This window comes from Hypanus sabinus, chromosome 5, assembly GCF_030144855.1.
Source record: "Hypanus sabinus isolate sHypSab1 chromosome 5, sHypSab1.hap1, whole genome shotgun sequence".
In the NCBI taxonomy this organism is placed as follows: Eukaryota; Metazoa; Chordata; class Chondrichthyes; order Myliobatiformes; family Dasyatidae; genus Hypanus; species Hypanus sabinus.
Window position 1 is genome coordinate 60,994,960 of NC_082710.1, and position 20,296 is coordinate 61,015,255.

Sequence of the window (20,296 nt, forward strand, 5' to 3'; positions counted from 1 at the left end):
AGCTTGCATCCATTGTCTTTCTCTAGAGTTTGCCCTGTTTGTCCTGAATAGCTTCAGAAGAACCTTTCAGAGATACAGCAGGTTCAGAATGTGAATGAATGAAAAGGCAGAATTTCTTTAAAACCCCATTAAACATTGTTTCAATGGAGAGCAGGGGGAAAGAATGGGAGCAAAATGGAGTTAATGCATGCCTTAACCTGGGGAAACAGATACAGCTGAAGCTGGAATGTGAAGCAGAGCACAGCCTGCTGGAGGATCTCAATGGCTGAAGCAGCAATGATGGGCAGAAAGGAATTGACAATGGTTTGGGTCAAAAGCAGACATTCAAGATGGAGATTGGGAACTTGGGGATTGCTCTAATGACACCAATGCATGAATGTTGTGTTGTGGAACAGACAATCCTGAGCCCTGTTCCTGGCTATCTCTACATGCTCTTATCGCCTTGCAGGAGTAGTACGCATCTCACTCTTTACTGTCCTTCGCAGTTTCCAGGGGCCCCAACCTGCTATCATCCTGCAGTAGTTATTGCTACCTTTACTCCCCCTCCCACCATCTTGCTCCATCTGGCTTTTTTGTTTTGTCTACCTCCATTTACCATCTAATTGACACTCTGTCTTCAAACTGTCAAACTCTACCCCACCCCCTCTTGTCTGTCATCCTTTAGCCCCCACACCCACCCCAACCTTGTACCTTGTATTCATCCACCACCTCCTGGCCCCTGATACCTGCTCTCTGCTTTATACTGGTGGTGGGGGGGGGGGGAAGGAACTTAACCTCTTCCACTGGTGATTCTCCAGCTTCTTACATCAACCCCTCCCTCACTACATCTTCCCTCCTCGCCTGGTCTCACCTATCACCTGCCAGCTGGTATTCCCCTCTCCCCCACCTCCTTATTCTGTCCTCTGCCCGTTTTCCTTCCAGTCCTCATGAAGGGTCTCAGCTCAGAACATCCCCTCCATAGCTGCTGCCTGACTTGCTGAATTCCTCCAGCATTTTGTGTGGCAGGATGCATGTGGCTCCTACAGAACTCAGGAACTCAACGTTATCCAGTACACACCAGCTAGATTGATCAATACCTCATCCCCACACTCAGCTGCTGACACAAATGGCTGTAGCCTGTATGGTCTACAAATTTCTCTGCACAAGACTTCTCCCAAACCTGCAACTTTTACCATCCGCAAAGAATTAAAGAAGTTGCATTGAAGTTCTGTGAGTTGCTACTTCTCTAAAGACCCTAACACATAGGAGCTGAATTAAGCCATTTGGCCCATTGAGTCTGCTCCACTATTCCATCATGGCCGATTTATTATCTCTCTCATCTCCATTCTCCCCGTAACCTCAGCTTTACATGTACCCAATGACTTGGCCTACACAGCTGTCTGTGGCAATGAACACAGATTCACCACCCTCTCTCTAAAGAATTCCCTCCTCATTTCTGTTCTAAATAGATGATCCCTCTATTCTGAAACTGGTCCTAGATTTCCCCACTATAGAAAACATCCCCTACATATCCACTCTATCTAGGTATTTCAATATTCAATAAGTTTCAGTGAGATTCCCCCCTCCCCCAATTCTTCACTGAGTACAGATACAGAGCCATCAAACATTCCTCTTAACCCTTTCATTCCTGGAATCATTCTTGTGAATCTCCTCTGGACCCTTTCCAATGCCACCATATCTTTTCTTACATAAAGGGCTCAAAACTTCTTGCAATACTCGAAGTACAGTCTGACCAATGCCTTATAAAGTCTCAGCATTACATCTTGATCTTATACTCTAATCCTCTCAAAATGAATGTTAACATTACATTTGCCTTCCTCACCACCAATCAATCTGCAAGTTAACCTTTAGGGAATCTTGCACAAGCACTCCCAAATCCCTTTGCACTGATTTTCAAAATTTCTCCCCATTTAGAAAATAGTCCATTCCTTTATTCCTTCAATTACAATGCATACCAGTACACTTCCCTACACTATATTCCATCTGCCACTTCTTTGCCCATTCTCTCAATCTGTCCCAGTCCTTCTGCAGACTCCCTGCCTCCTCAATACTACCTACACCTCCAACTACCTCCGTATCATCTGCAGACTTGGCCAAAAATTCTGTCATTCAAATCATTGATATATAACATGAAAAGAAGCACTCAATATCACCCCTGCAGAACACCACTAGTCACTGGCAGCCAGCCGGAAAAGGTAACCAAGTAAAGTCAACCTTTATTGCCAGTCGTTGCTTCCTGCTAGTCAACCATGCTAGTATATTTCCTGTAATACCATGGGCTCTTATCTTGTTAAGCAGCCTCATGTGTGGCAGCTTGTCAAAGACCTTCTGAAAATCCAAGTGAACAACATCCATTTACTCTCCTTTGTCTATCCTGTCTGTTATTTCCTCAAAGATTTGACAGACCATATTTCTCCTTAAGGAAACTATGCTGACTTTATTTTATCATGTGCCTCCAAGTGCCCTGAAACGTCATCCTTACTAACTTCTTCCCAACCACCGAAGTCAGGCTAACTGGTCTATAGATTCCTTTCTTCTGACTCACTCTCTTTTTAAAGCATGGAGTGACATTTGCAATTTTCCAGTTCTCCGGAACTAATCCAGACTCTAGTACTTCTTGAAAGATTGGTACCACTGCTTCCACAATCTTTTCAGCTACCTCTTTCAGAGCCCTGGGGTATAGCCCATCTGGTGACTTATAGAAACATAGAAAACCCACAGCATAATACAGGCCCTTCGGCCCACAAAGCTGTGCTGAACAGCTTCAGATCTTTCAGCTTCCCAACCATCATCTCCTTAGTAACATCAATTACACTCACCTCTGCCCAATGATGCTCTCAAATTTCCAGCATACTGCAATCTTCAACACTGATGATTGACACAAGTTTATCCTCCATTAATACCTGTCCAGAGTTATTTTCCAGAGATCCAAAATCCACTCTCGCCCCTCTTTTACTCTTTATACATCTAAAAAAATAACCTTTGGTATCCTCTTTTATATTATTGGCTGGCTTGCCTTCATAATTCATCTTGTCTCTCCTTATGGATTTTTTCGTTGCCTTTTGTTGGTTTTTAAAAGTTTCCCAGTCCTCAAACTTCCCTCTTACTTTTACCATATTATATGCTCTCTCTTTTGCTTTTATACTGTCTTTGACTTCCCTTGTCAGCCATGGTTCCACACCTTGTCTTTAGAATACCTCTTCAACTTTAGGATGTATTTATCCTGTGCCTTCCGAATTGCCCCCAGAAACCCCAACCATTTCTCTTTTGCCATCATTCCTGCTGGTGTCCCTTGCCAATCAATTTTAGACAGCTTCTTGCTCATGTCTCTGCAATTTCCCTTTAGTACTTTGTAATACTGATACTCCTGACTTTCTCTTCTCCTTCTCAAGCTGCCAAGTAAATTATGATCATTGCCTCCTAAGAGTTCCTTTACCATAAACTCTCCAATCAAATCTGATTCTTTCCACAACACTCAATCCAGAATTACCCTCCCCTAGAGGGCTCAAACACAAGCTGCTATAAAATGCCATCTGGTAAGCATTCTACAAGTTCCTTCTCTTGGGATCCAGCACCAACCTGATTTTCCCAATCTACCTGCATATTGAAATCCCCAATGACTATCATAACACTGCCCATTTCATATGCCTTTCTATCTTTCATTGTAGTTTGTATCACACATCCTGTCCTTTCAACATAATGGTTATTTATTCATTGAGATGCAGAACAGTGTAGGCCCTTCCAGGCCTTCGAGCCATGTTGCCCATACTACTACTTAGTCACTCTTATTCTTATTCACTTATACTACTCTTATTCACTCTTCCTGCAGGCAGCAGCAGGAATTGAACCCAGTTCACCTGTACTGTAAAGTGTTATGCTAACCACTACACTACCATGCCACCATTATCTTTGGATGTTAAACTTCCAACTATGATCTTCTTTCAACCGTGACTTGGGGATGCCCTCAAAGTCATACCTGCCAACTTCTAACTGTGTTACAAGATTGTCTACCTTATTGCATATATTGTGTGCATTCATATATAACACCTTCAGTCCTGTTTTCATCACCCTTTTGATTTTGCCTCAATGTTATACTTCAAGTCATCCCACTACTGCAATTTTATCCTGTCATCTGTATGTAATTTCTCACAGTCTCACTACACACTGCATCTACCTGTATACCAACTGCTCTGTCCTCAGCCCTATCACTCTGATTCCCATCCTCCTGCCAAATTAGCTTAAACCCTCCCCAACAGCTCTTGCACACCTGCACACAAGAATATTGGTTCCCCCTTAGGTTCAGGGGCAAACTGTCCTTTTTATACAGGCCATGCCTTCACCAGAAGAGATACTCAAGTTTCACAGCATCCTTACTTGAAAATCTATCATTATTCTGTAAATTGTATCTGAGTAAGAACACTAAACCTCCCTGTGAAGATTATTGTTACAGGACCTTAATAACAAAGGCTACAGTGATTCAAGAAGATAGCTCACCAATTAGGGATGCCTTTTTTGCTACGTTGCAAAGATTGCCTAGATCTGGGAAATAATTTTTAAAATATAAAATACAATATTTTATATTATTTTCTTACTTGGGAATTATAAAATAGCTTATTAAAATGCATAAAGTACAATAATTGTAAAATATCATCTGGTAAAAATATTTTATTCTTCACGAGTCAATCATCTGACAAAGGTTATATGACTATATGTATATTTGTACACTAATGATAATTGTCACATCACTATTGCCAGACTGTCAGTTCAACACGGCCAGTTACTTCCATTTCCTACATTTTTTCTGCATTGGTTACCATTGCCCAACGTACAGACACCCTTTTATAAGAATAAGCTGCCATCACGTGATTAGATTCAAAAGACCAACATCATACATACAGAGATATTTTCTGAGAAACAACAGAACTTATTTTTCTCTCTTTCTCCACCTTTCTTATTTGCCTTATATGCTTTTGATGTCATTTATTACAATTTGTAGAGGTTACCATATTAAGTGATTTTTGTATACTTTCTGACTTATGGACGAAATTAACATGGATGTGTGTAAAAATGGAACCCGTTTGTTGACCAGGGATGGCCTGTATTAGGCTTGTGTTTCTCAGTATGGCCATTTTTCTCTTCATTCGTGCGAACATCATCCTCATTTGCCTTAGTCTGTTAACTACTTATTCACTCTTCTTCTCAATGGTTACAAGAAACAATGAATTGTAAGATACCCACCATTTTGATGCATATCAGTTTATTCCACTTGATGAATTGCCTGTTCTGTACGGATGTCAGAATTCCAGCACAGCACTTTTACATTAAGAGCTCGAGGGAAGGCAAGATGTTGGCATAGCAGTTGTGTTCATAACCTGCTATGCCTACATACTGCCATCTTTCTTGTCTAAATGCTACTAAAGCAAGCAGTTTTCAGTCTCTCCAAGAAAACCGATGTAACTTCATCACTTTCATACCTATTTTTAAAAAGAAATGGATAGAAGGTGAAATAGAATATAATGAAATATAAGATTGAATGTTCCCATATTCATTAGTATAACCAAGTTTATTTGACTGTTTGTAATAATTGCTGTACAAGCTTACATTGTATAACTTAGTCTTGAATTAAAACTCATTCCAAAACTGAGACTTCTTTTCATCACTTCCAGAAAGGAATATTTATTTTCTCAGTTCTGTCCTTTTGAAAGCTGTCCACCTGGGTGAGTTTAAGGAGCTGAGAGCACTGAAAATGCTGTTGAAATTATTGGTAGTTTAAGGAAGGGCTGCCAGTTTTCTGTGACTAACTACAGAGTGAGTAAATCATCCAGTAAATTGCAGCAATGAAGAATTCACAGATCAAGATTCCAATTTATAAAGTTGCTGAACAACTTGGATTTTAGTAATGGTGTCATAATTTGCTGATGATTTTGACCTATTGATGCAGCACTCAATGCTGTTCATAGCAAACATCGAAAGGTGACCAAAGAGAACTTTTTCTACTTTATTTTCGTTAATAAAATGAATGGAAATTTGCAAAATGTTTAGCTTAAATTTATTAGACTTGCAATAAAAGGAGCCAAGTGTTAGGACTGTGTAATTGTGTAATGATTGCAAACTGTGGGAAATGGGGTGGGCAGTTAATCATATTGAAATCATGCTATTAACAAATACTTAAATATTACTCCTTTGGTTCTTTTGACTTGTAATATTGAAGTTTGAAATTAACAGAAAACTTCTACAGATTTCAGCGACACGAACACTTTAAAGCTAAGCATAGCGTAGGTGCCTTTAAAGGTGCATCCATCACTTAACTTCTAAAAGGTTTCAAGCGATTGATAACTTAAGTGACAATGAGCTCCAAGTTCTGTGCTATCCTATTCAGTGTACAATGAATTCAGTACAAAATCAGTCTTAAATAGAACTGCCAAGGCACAAGTTAGCATTTGTTTAATACTATTCTTGTAGATTTCATCATTCATTAATTTACCACAAAAAAGTGGCATCAAAGATCTTAGGGTGGATGAGTCACCTGGACCAGATGGACTACATCCCAGAGTTCTGAGAGAGGTGGCTGAAGAGATAACAGATGTACTTGTCATGATCTTTCAAGAATCACTTGATTCTGGCATGGTCCGAGAGGACTGGAAGATTGTAAATATCACTCCACTCTTTAAGAAGGGAGGAAGGCAAACGAAAGGCCAGCTAGCTTAACCTCAGTGGTTGGAAAAGTGCTCAGGTCTATTATTAAGGATGAGATTTTGCTGTACTTGGTCTTATTATGATAAAATAAGTCAAAGTCAGCATGGTTTCTGTAAAGGGAAATCTTGCCTGACGAATCTGTCAGAATTCTTTGAGGAAGTAACCAGCAGGATGGACAAAGGAGAGGCAGTGGATGTCATTTGCTTGGATTTTCAGAAGGCATTTGATAAGGTGTCACACATGAGGCTGCTTAACAAGATAAAATCCTATGGCGTTACAACAAAGATACTGATGTGGATAGAGGAATGGCTGACAGGCAGGAGGCAGCGAGTGGGAGTAAAAGGAGCCTTTTCTGGTTGGCTGCCTGTGACTAATGGTGTTCCTCAGGGGTTGGTATTGGGACCACTACTTTTCACATTGTTTGTCAATGATTTGGATAATGGAATTGATGGCTTAGTGGCAAAGTTTGCAGATGATATGAAGATAGGTGGAGGGTTAGGTAGTGCTGAGGAAGCAGTGTGATTGCAGCAGGACTTTGACAAATTGGAAGAATGGGCAAAAAAGTGGCAGATGGAATATAGTGTTGGGAAATGTATGATAATGTACTTTGGTACGAGGAACAATAGTGTTATCTATTATCTAAATGGGGAAAAGGTTCAAACATCAGAAGTGCAAAGGGACTTGGGAGTCCTCGAGCAAGACTCCCAGAAAGTTAATTTACAGGTTGAGTCTGTGGTAAAGAAGGCAAATGCAATGTTGGCATTTATGTCAAGGGGAATAGAATATAAAAACAAGGAGATAACACTGAAGCTTTATAAGACACTAATTACTCTGCACCTGGAGTATTGTCAACAGCTTTGGGACCCATATCTCAGAAATTGGAGAGAGTCCAGAGGAGGTTCATGAGGTTGATTTTGGGAATGAAGGGGTTAACAAATGAAGAGCATTTGACAGCTTTGGGCCTGTACCCACTGGAATTTAGAAGAATATAGGGGATCTAATTGAAACCTACTGAATGTTGAAGGAGTAGATAAGGTGGATGTGAAGAAGACGTACCTGTGCTGGGACTATCCAGAACTTGAGGGAACAGCCTCAGAATTGAGAGGGTGACCATTTAGAACAGAGGAAAGTTGGAATTTTTTTAGCTGGGGAGTGGTGAGTCTGTGCAATGCTCTGCCACAGACTGCGGTGAGGCCGTCCATAGGAATATTTAAAGTGGAAGTTGATCGCTTCATGATTGGTCAAGGCATCAAAGGAAATGGCAAGGTGTATGGGGTTGAGTGGAATCCAGGATCAGCCATGATGGAATGGCGGAGAAGACTTGATGGGCTGAATGGCCTAATTCTGCTCTTATGTCTTATCTGGCATTTACTATATTTAACATAAGCATTCAGAATTCAAATATTAAAGTTAATTTATTATCAAGATATACATATACAGTACAACCTTGAGATTCATTTTCTTGCAGGCATTCACAGTAAATACAAGAAACTCAGGAGAATTGATGAAAGACCGCTCCCAGCAGGACAACCAACCAATGTGCATAAGACAACAAACTGTGCAAGTACAAAAAGAAAGAATAAAAAATAAGAATAAATTTCAAGAACATGAAAGTGAGTCCATATTTTGTGGGAGCAATTCTGTGATGGGGTGAATGAAGTTGAGAGAAGATATCCCCTCTGCTTGATGGTTGAGGGATAATAATTGTTCCTGAACCTGGGGTGTGGGATCTGAGGCTCCTTACCTTCTTCTTAATGGCATCAGTGAGAAGGGAGCATGATCTGGATGATGGGGTTCCTTGATGACCCTCTCCATCTATGATTCCCCCAGTGAAGACTGGCTGATGGACCTCTGGTTCCCTCTTTCTCATCAGCACCTTGGTCCTGCTTTCCTGCAGCAGCACTCTGTGTAGATGTGATCAATGGTGGGGAGGGTTTTACCTGTCATGGACTGGGCCATATCCACTTCTTTTTGTATGCTTTTCCATTCAAAGGCACTGGTGTTTCCATATCAGGCTGTGATGCAACCTGTCAATATACTGTCCACCACACATCTATAGAAGTTTGTTGAAGATTTAGATGACGTGCTGAATCTTTGCAAACTTCCAACTAAGAAGAGGTGCTGCTGTGCTTTCTTTCATATGGCATTTACATACTGTACCCAGGACAGATCCTCTGAAACGATAACACAAAGGAATTTAAAATTTCTGACCCTTTCCATCTCTGACCCCCTCCCCCCCATGAGGACTGGCTCATGGACGTCTGGTTTCCTCATCCTAATGTCAGTAATCAGCTCTTTGATCCTGCTGACGTTGAGTGAGGGGCTGTCGTGGGGTAACAGTCAACCAGATTTCAACCTCACTCCTATATGCTGATTCATCATCATCCTTGATTTGGCCAACAATGGTGGTGTTGTCAGCAAACTTAAATTTAACAATGGAGCTGTACTTAGCCACGCAGTCAAAAGTCTAAAATGAGTAGAGTGGTGAGGGGGGGTGGGTGTGGTGGTAAGCACACAGCCCAATGGTGCACCTGTGCTGATGGAGATTGTGGAGGAGATGTTGTTGCCAATCTGAACTGACTGGAGTCAGCAAGTGAGGAAATCAAGGATCCAGTTGCACAAGAGTGTTTGAGGCCCAGGACTTGAAGCTTAATGATTGGTTTTGAGGGAAAGATATTATTGAATGTTGAGCTGTAGTTGATAAAGAGCATCCTGATGTGTGCATCTTTGGTGTCCAGATGCTGCAAGATTGAATGAAGAGCCAATGAAATGGCACTTACTGTTGTGCCTGTAGGCAAATTGGAGCAGATCCAACTTCCTCACTGTCATTGAAGCAAAATACCGCATTCTTCTTTGACACTGGTGTAATTAAAGCCTTCCTGAAGCAGGTGGTTACCTCAAATTGCAGAAGCGAGTGGTTAAAGGTATCAGTAAATACTCCAGTTAGTTGATCTACACTGGTCTTTAGTACATGGCCAGGTACTCTGGCTGGGCTGAATGCTCTCTGCAGGTTAACCCTCTTGAAGATGCTCTCATGCTGAGACAGAAATCTCAGGCTCATTGGGTCTGTGGGTGGGGGGGGGTGGTAATGAACGTGCCTCCGTGTTTTGATGGTCAAAGCAAGCATAAAAGTTGTTGTGGTAGCTAATGGGTTAATCCTATGCCACTTACACATAGGAGTTCACATAATGTGCAAAGTACATAGATGTCATCACATACAACTCTGAGATTCATTTTCATGCAGGAATTCACAGTAATATACAACTACATTTTTAAAAATGATAATAAATAAGCAATAAATATTGAGAACATGAGTTGAAGAATCCTTGAAAGTGAGTCCATAAAGTTGTGGGAACATTTCAGTGTTGCCGTGAGTGAAGTTATCCCCTTTGGTTCAAGAGTCTGAGGGTTGAGGGGTATTAAGTGTTCCTGAACCTGGTGGTTTGGGTCCTGAGGCTTCTGTACCTCCTTCCTGGTGGCAGCAGTGAGAAGAGAGTGTGGCCTGGGCAGCAGGGCTCCTTGATGATGGATGCTCATTTTCATCATGGAAATAAAAGGTATAATTCCAGCAGAACAAGGTAAACCTAAATAAGTCCAAAAGGAATTTGGCAACTTTAAAAAAAGAATGATGAAGAAACTAATGGGGTTTCAATATCAAGCAGATCTTTGTGCTTTACATCCAGAGACACGGGATGGATATTTTTAATTTAAAAATTATCACTATACACATCTCTCTAAAATTGCCAGTCGCTGTATTTTTGAGAAGAGGAATAAAGAGGCTGGTTGAAAATAGGCTAAGTTGTCAATTTGTCATCTTTTGTGGGGAAGTAACCAGAACTTAATTTCAAAATTTAAATGACCAAGGATTTGGCTAAGAGGTGATGTAAAGTTCTGGAGGGTGGGCCATGTGTGAGGAGTGGGAATGATTTAATTTTCAGGAGTCAATGCAAAAGAGCAGCATGCCAGGGGTTAATTACCTGGGTGGGCCTCCAGAAGGTTTTTTGGTAATTATCTACCCATGGGATTATCAAAACAAAGGCAATTTCCCATTATAGACTGGAAAGTGACAGGAATGGTGGTGGGGGGGTCAATAATTGAAAAAAGTAATCAGGGTTCTGTTGATGGATGTAACCAACAGTATTCTTCAGATGCTTGGTCAATTTGAAATTCATGACTTGAGATCAGTGTTTTTTTGTTGTTCTGATGGTACCAAAGGATATGGGGAAGATATGGATAGTTTTTAGCTACAGAGCAACAATAAAAGATTAGATTGATGAAGTAAATGTTGCTAGAAAATACTATCAGGTCCAAGTTCCTGATCATGACACTACCCAACCTCCCAGCTTGACACATATTGCTCTTCTTTCATTGTTGCTAGGTCTGAGTTCTCCAATTCCCTCTCACATTTTGAGAGTCCCTTCATCAAGTTGAGCACCGAGACTATATGCCCCTGCCTTCAGTTTAAGGACCAGGATGGATATTATTCACTCTCTCCAACAAAGCCTGCATCCCAATGACAATAATTAGAAATTGTGATATGTGGGTCTGAGCAATCCACCACTATTCTTTTTCTTATATATTAACTTTTAAATGTGTTGTAATGAGACAGAATTTGTCATGAAATGCTGGTACCACTGTGCTGAACTGTTGACTATCTATCTCACTTGGGAACGGTCAGGAAATTTGCAATCTGTAACTGACTGCTTCACCTATGACTAACTTGGGACTCCAGTTAACAGGGGAAAATTAATTAGTTGAATTCTGCCACAGTTCCATAGAGGGGAGTCTGAGAATCAACAAAGTAAACCTATGCCAGGTCAAACCTGGTGCAAGAACAACAAACCTACTTGAATGGAGAAGAGTAGCTGCATTGGTGTCCAGACACTGGAGCAGGGATCCAGTCACAGACCCAGTACTGTGCACACAGTGATACTAATTGAGTAACAAATCCCAAGGTGCAAACAGAATCAGCATCAAAGTTCAGGCAGAGATCAAAATATCCAGAGAAATCCAAAAACCAAAATCAGGCAGAGTATAGATACAAATACTAGACAGGCTCAGGAAAATTCATTGGCACAATTCAGCAACAAACAGGTGAAAACACAGGACTGAAATACACTGAGCAATAAACAGAGAGGCAGATGATAGGTAGAGCGCAATGAGACACAGGTGGCAGCAATACAGGTAATAATGAGAAGCAGATGAGAGATGAAGTACTCAGTAATACAGGGGCCAGAGTAGAGCAGGAGAGGGGACAGGAGCTCATGGCAACACAAAACCACAGACCAACAGCTAGGGGGAAACACACAAAAAGACAGAGTTCAACTGGAGAAGTGCAGGTGGATGGTAATTTGTGTTTATATTTATGCAATCTTCTTGGATTTGCTGTAGTATTTTAATTGTTTAAAAATGCTATCAAGTGATTTTTCTCAAAATATGATTAAATTGTTTAGAATACTTTAATAGTTGTTTAACCAATTTGGAACATTCGAGAAGATTCAGAAACATTTGATCTTTGACAACTTGCAATACCCAGAGGTGTTGCTTCGTGTGCTGTCAAGATTCTTTTGGCTATTTTATACCAGCCATACATTATATATTGTATCATGCCCTGTCATCATGCATAGCATCCCTATTCACAACTGAAATGATGCTCAGAAGCAAGTCAACTTTTGTGCAAAAGGTAAAACTGCACATTAATCTATGTCTCCAGTGAGGACATGCAGCTTGCTGACTGATGGTAGCAAATTCTGATCTGTTGTTTGCCTGATCATGGGCAGGTGATTGTAGCACCTCCTTCTCCCATATTTGCTATTGAATAACTCAGGTGGTTTTAGTCATTCATAAATATAATTCTGCCTTTTGATATATACCAAGCTGTTTCTAACTCTCTCACTGCTCAGCATTGCCTGTGTCTGGTATAAAGACATCAGCATGCATGGCAATGGGCCAACGGTTGATAAGTAATTCATGTATTAAAATCTGAATTTTACTCGAGGGATTCATACTGCATAAGGAATAATCCCTTCACTGAAGCCCCACAGACTGGTAGCAGACAAAACTCTGTTCAAACTCCGTTTAATTACTAGCCTTAACAATGCCAATAGATTTAGCTTGCAATTATAAACCCACTGACTCTCACAGCAACCTGGACTGTACCTCTTCCCACCCTGTTGCTTGTGAAAGTGCAAACCCTACATTTTTGGAGATGATGAATTTAAATAGACTTTAGATCAGCTTTTTGTTCTTTTTCCAGTTGTCATTCTCACAATGCTGAAGGAATACTATTCAGCTTCCCTGGAAAGTTCGGCTTCAGAGAAGAGAGGGAAGGTAGTTTGGAGCCTGTGATAACTGTATAATCTGTGGGGCAATGATGATTTTTCTGTGGATGCTTCTTTCTGTTGTTCCAGCTTGCAGTTTCAGCTCCATACAGTATACTCCGTCACAATTAGCATCCTACACTCCTTCCTTCCACCACACTGGTTAAACTTTAACCACTTCACTCAAGGTGCACCCAAAAATCAAGAAAGCTGAGCCTTTGAAAGCATGTGTTGAAGTTTTAAATTTCTCCTAGTACCATCCTGAATCTGCAGAAAAGCAGGAGAAATATTATTTACAAAAGTGGGCAAAGTGTGATCAGACTGCGTTGGTGCTGCTTCCTGCACCCATGCCAAGCTCGTCAACTTCATCAACTTTGCCTCCAACTTCCACCTTGTCCTCAAATTTACCTGGTTTATTTCCAACACCTCCCTTCCCTTTCTTGATCTCTCTGTCTCTATAACTGGAGACAGCTTATCCACTGATGTCTATTATAAACCCACTGACTCTCACAGCTACCTGGACTATTCCTCTTCCCACCCTGTTGCTTGTAAAAATGCCCTCCCCTTCTCTCAAATCCTCCGTCTCCACTGCATCTGCTCTCCAGATAAGGCTTTTAATTTTAGAACAAAGGAGATGTCCTTCTTCTTCAAAGAAAGGGGCTTCCCTTCCTCCACTATCAATGCTGCCCTCAGCCACATCTCTTACATTTTGTGCACAATTGTCCTCACCCCATCCTCCCACCACCCCACCAGGGATAGGGTTCCTCTTGCCCTCACCCACCACCTCTGCATCCAGCACATAATTCTCCGGAACTTCCGCCATCTCCAACCGGATCCCACCACCAAGCACCTGTCCCCCCACTCCCCCATTTTCTGCTAACGCAACTCCCTTGTCCATTTGTTCCTCCCCACTGATCTCCCTCCTGGCACTTACCCTGCAAGCAGAACAAGTACTACACCTGCCCCTACACTCCTCCCTGACCACCATCCAGTGCCCCAAACAGTCCTTCCAGGTGAGGCAACATTTCACCTGTGAGTCTGTTGGGATCATCTACACAGTGTCCAGTGCTCCCGATGTGGCCTCCTGTATATTGGTGAGACCCAGCATAGACTGGGAGACCACTTTGCCAAACACCTACACTCCGTCCACCAGTAAAGGTGGGATCTCCCAGTGGCCACCCATTTTAATTCCACCTCCTGTTCCCTTTCCGACCTGTCAGTTCCACTGTCTTGATGTGGCTACACTCAAGTTGGTGGAACAACACCTATATTCCATCTGGGTAGTCTCCAACCTGATGGCACGAAAATCAATTTCTCTAAATTCTGGTATTGCACCCCATCCCCAACTTCATCATTCCCCATTCTCTTGTCACTTGCACCTTATTTCCTTTTCTTCCCATCATCTCCCTCTGGTACTCCTCCTCCCCTTTTCTTTCTTCCATGGCCTTCTGTCCTCTCCTATTGGATTCCCCCTTCGCTGGCCTTGTATCTCTTTCACCAATCAATTCCCCAGCATTTTACTTCTCCCCTCCGCCCACCACTGCAACCCCCCCAGGTTTCACCTATCAACTTGTGTTTCATACTCCCCTCCCCCCACCTTCCTACTCTGACTCCTCATCTTTTTTCCCTTCAGTCCTGATGAAGGGTCTTGGCCCAAAATGTCGACGCTACTCTTTTCCATAGACTCTGCCCGGCCTGCTGAGTTCCTCCAGCGTTTTGTGTGTGTTGCTTGGATGTCCAGCGTCTGCAGATTTTCTTTTGCTTGTTATCAGAAATAAGAAATGTGCAGGAAGAGGTCATGAAGCTAAGCAGATCTGCTCCATTTCTCAGTTTGGGGCTAATCCTTGGTGTTAATTCAACATTCGCAACCAAATCCAATTTATTTCAAATTATTTGATCTCAGCACAGAATATAGCAGAGGGCGGCATGCAACATTCCCTCTAGTTTTCTTTTTGCAGCTGTACGGACCAACTCTGAGCAGGAGAATGTGCAGCACTGGGAAATGTGAGGCACTTTAAATTGACATTATTTAAAAGAAAATCCCAGCTGCACAGCAATAAAGCCTGTCTGCTTGGGAGCATTTCAGTTACGCCAGCTTAGCTTCAAGGGAACAGTGGTGGCTCAGCAGTGTAGTGATTAGCAGCGCGACAGGTTGAGTTTCCGCCATTGTCTGTTAGGAGTTTGCACGTTTTCCCCGCGACTGCGTGAGTTTCCCCTGGGTGCTCCGGTTTCCTCCCACTTTCCAGAGATGTACAGGATGGTAGGTTCCCTGGTCACATGAGTTCAATTGGGTGGTGCGGGCTCATTGGGCCAGAAGGGCCTGTTACCAAATGAATCTCTGAAATAAGAATAATAGTTAGCAAGTGACCACCCACATTTCTCTAACCCGGAGAATTCTCAAGAATCATCTTGGTCTAGATGACCAATCTCTTTCCTGTGACAATACCTCCTTGTTCTAGGTATTTCAGATTCAGTTTTTTGCTGTTTAACCACTACATTTTATTGTAGCCATAACCCCAGTCACTTTAAATAGAGTTATAAATCTGTATTAAAAAGGTAAGTGAAGATTAAGTTACAAACAAGAAGATATCTGCAGATGCTGGACATCCAAGCAACACTCGCAAAATGCTGGAGGAACTCAGCAGGTCAGGCAGCATCTATGGAAAAGAGTATAGTCAACATTTTGGGCTGGGGCCCTTCAGCAGGACTAAGTTAGTTTAAGTTAATGAAGATTAAGTTAGTTGCTTTTTTCCCCTTTATAACTCGATATTTGCTTTGGTTTAATGTATTTTGAATCATTTTAATTTTTCTAATTAATTTCATGTACTTCCTTCATTCATAAACCGCTCTTACCATTTGAGACACATAGAGCCAGTTGGTAGCTACATTGCTCTAAAGACTATCTGGATGATTGGGCTCTTGGGCTCTCAGGTTTGACCAGCTGTGCTCTGATCATGAATCGTTGGCCATTCCACCTAGCCGTTTCTTCATGGCAATGAGGTCTGGTGCATTTTGAAAAGAAACTAAGTGTCGCCACACGACATGTGTTCTGGAAAAAATGGAGGCAGTGGCCACCCCGGGCGTGATTTACATCAACATATATTTGCATAAATAACTATTGATTGAAATCAGATTAATTTGACAATTTTTTTTCCAGAAAAATGGTGCGGGCATTTCTAAATTCTGTGAACCTTTGATAAAGACAAACATGTAAAGCACATCATAGTGACTAACAGCCACAATGCAGGAAAACGCCCAATGCAGTTGTGGGGACAAAATGGTGGTCAGTATTTCTGCCAAGATCATCAGACAATAGCAAATCCAACCAGGATTAAAAGATAGTTAGAATGAGAGCTCATGAAAGTTCCAACATATTTTGAGTCACAAACAAGAGACTCAACTTCCCAGCTAGTTACTTCATCCCTCCCGGGTTCACCTATCACCTAGTGTTTCTCACTCCCCTCCCCTACCTTTAAAATCTACTCCTCATCTTTTTTTCTTCAGTCCTGCTGAAGGGTCTCAGTCCAAAATGTCTACAGTACTTTTTTGCATAGACGCTGCCTTGCCTGCAGAGTTTCTCCGGCACTTTGTGTGTGTTGCCTGCCCCCTTGTGTTAGCCGTTTCAGCTCTGGATAAAAGCCTCTGGCTATCCACACGATCAATGCCTCTCATCTTATAAACCTCTATCAGGTCACCTCTCATCCTCCATGGCTCCAAGGAGAAAAGGCCAAGTTCACTCATCCTATTCTCCTAAGGCACGCTCTCCAATCCAGGCAACACCCTTGTAAATCTCCTCTGCACTCTCTATAGCATCTACATCCTTCCTGTAGCGAGGTGACCAGAACTGAACACAGCACTCCAAATGGGGTCTGACCAAGGTCCTATATAGCTGTAACATTACCTTACGGTTCTTTAACTCAGTCCCACAGTTGATGAAGGCCAACACACCATACGCCTTCTTAACAATACTGTCAACCTGCTCAGCAGCTTTGAGTGTCCTATGGGCATGGTCCCCAAGATCTCGCAGATTCTCAACACTGCCAAGAGTCTTACTATTAATATTATATTCTACCTTCAAATTGGACCTCCCAAAATGAAACACTTCACACTTCTCTGGGTTGAGCTTCATCTGCCACTTCTCAGCACAGTTCTGCATCCTATTGATGCCCCGCTGTAACCTCTAACAACCTTCCAGAATATCCACAACATCCTCAACCTTTGTGTCATCAGTAAACTTACTAAGCCACCCTTCTACTTCCTCATCCAGGTCATTTCTAAAAATCAGATCCCTGCAGAACACCACTGGTCACTGTCCTCCATAAAGAATACAAACCCTCTACAGCCACCCTTTATCTACAGTGGGCAAGTCAATTTCAGAGCCACGAAGCAAGGTCTCCTTGGATCCCATACCTCCTTACTTTCGAATGAGCTTTGCATAGGGAACCTTATCAAATGCCTTACTGAAATTCATATACACTACATCCAGTGCTCTACCTTCATCAATGTGTTTTGTTGCATCCTCAAAGAATTAAATCAGGCTTGTAAGGCATGACCTGACCTTGAAAAAGCCACACTGACTATCTGTAATCAGATTATGTCTCTCCAAATGCTCATAAATCCTGCCCCTCAACAGCTTCTCCAACAGCTTGAACACCACTGAAGTAAGACTCACTGGTCTATAATTTCCTGGGTTAATTCTACTCTCTTTCTTAAACAAGGGAACAACATTTACAACTTTGCAATCCTCCAGTACTTCTCCCATCCCTGTTGATGATGCAAAGATCATTGCCAGAGTCTCAGCAATCTCCTCCCTCGCTTCCCACAGTAGCCTGGGGTACATCCCATCCGGTCCCGGTGACTTATGTAACTTAATACTTTTCAAAAGCTCCAGAACATCCTTTTTCTTAATGTCTATATACTTAAGTGTTTCAATCTGCCATAAGTCATCCCCACAGTCGCCAGGGTCCTTTCCACTGGTGAATACTGAATCAGAGTATTCATTAAGTGCCTCCGCTACCTCCTCCATCTCCATGCACACGTTTCCACTATTGCACCTGACTGGTCCTGTTCTCACACAGCTCATCCACTTGCTCTTCACATACTTGTAGCCTGCCTTGGGGTTTTCCTTAATCCTGCTCATCATCAAGGCCTCCTCATGGCCCCTTCTAGCTCTCCTAATTTCATTCTTCAGCTCCTTCCAGGCAACCTTGTAATTTTCTAGCACCTAATTTCTTGAATCTTAACTAGATTTTCCACATCCTTTGTATACCATGGTTCTTTTTACCTTACCATCCTTTCCTTGTCTCAATGGATGCCAGGTAGTCTCAGACAACAGATCTTCAAATCTGAGTTTAGGATGAAGGATAGTAGATGGGAAAACAAACTCCTATCTTACTGACAGAAAGTTATCAGTGGGACAAAGGCCATGACAGTGATATGCGTCCCTTTTCCTTCCCTGTCACTGCCACAGCAGACATGTTGAAGGAATGGGACACCTGGCTGAGGCTAAATGAATACTAAACGATGAGCTTTGTGAGTGATTCTATAATCTTGCAATAATGAGCAGTTCATAATTAACTTTATGATTTCCTTAATAGAACTACAATTGTTGTTAAAAATTGATTATTAATCACTATTTTCACTATGATATTTTGCCCCATCAGAGAATATTTTCCAGTGAAAGGCAAACCTCACAAAATAACATAAATACTTTTCAGTCTTCCTTGATGATCAAACTAGTTTGATATGACGTAATTGAAATGAGCTTTCACATTAACTTTGAAGTGATAAAATAATTGTATCTCTTCCTAGGACTGCTGAAAATCATTCCGTCAACTCATTAAAAAAAAATGATTGAACAGAAGGATTTAAAAACCCATTGCATAGAAATTAAATTTCATCCTCACTTAGTGTGCTAGATCTGTTTTGGTTACATCAGTGGTGGATCAGCAAATCAAGAATGTAAAACTGGGATGTATATTGGTTGAAGGAATTATCTGTGTGGTTCTGGTTGATTTAGAGTTGCTGAAGAGCAGCCCGCACTTAGCAGGAATTTCATCCTTACTGAGAAGGAGTTCAGTTCAGTTAAAGTGCACAATTATGCAGCCTGGCATGGAGATAAGGGGAACGGGCTGGTTTGGGAAAATATGGGAAGAAGGGGTCAATAGGGCAGAGAAACCATGGAGCAGCCCAACTGTGCCTGGCGTTCCAAGTGGCTCCAGGCAACAGTGGATGATGGGACTAGTGGGGGGTTCTTGTACTAAAGTGCACACCACATAGGTACTGTCCCCTGTACTGAAGTGAGCAATAAGTAAAAGTTAGTGGGTGAAATCAGTGCTTATCAAAATAATAAAAGTTTCTTCAGATACATAAAGTGTAAAAGAGAGGCAAGAATGGAAATTGGACCATTGGAAAACAATGCTGGAGAGGTAGTAATGGGGGACAAGGAAATGGCAGACAAACTAGTTAAGTATTTTGCATCAGTCGTCACTGAGAAAGACACTATCAATATGGTGGAAGTTCCAGGCATCAGGGGGCATGAAGTGTTAGCATAAATATAGAGAAGGTTCTTGGGAAAATGAAAGATCTGAAGGTAGATGAGTCACCTGGACCAGATGCTAACATCAGGGTTCTGAAAGAGGTGGCTGAAGAAATTGTGGAGGCATTAGTAATGATCTTTCCAGAATCACTAGATTCTGGAATGGTTCCAGAAGACTGGAAAATTGCAAATGTCACTCCACTCTGAAAAAGGGAGAGAGGCCAGTTAGTCTGACTTCGGTGGTCGGGAAAATTATTGGAGTCGATTATTAAGGATGATGTCTCAGGGGCACATGATAAAATAGGCCGTAGTCAGCATGGTTTCCTTAAGGGAAAATTTTGCCTGACAAATCTGTTGGAAATTCTTTGAAGAAATAACAAGCAGGATAGACAAAGGAAAATTGATGTTGTGTACTTGGATTTTCAGAAGGCCTTTGACAGGGTGCCAAACATGAGGCTGCTTAACAAGGTATGAGCCCATGGTATTACAGTAAAGATTCTAGCATGGATAAAGCAGTGGCTGATTTGCAGGAGGCAGCGAGTGGGAATAAATGGAGTCTTTTCTGACTGGCTGCCAGTGACTAGTGGTGTATCACAAGGATCTGTGTTGGGTCCAATTCATTTTATGTCAATGATTTGGATAATGGAACTGATGGCTTTGTTGCCAGGTTTGCGGTTGTTATGAAGATAGGTGGAGGAGCAGGTAGTTTTGAAAAAGTAGAGAGGCTACAGAAGGACAGACA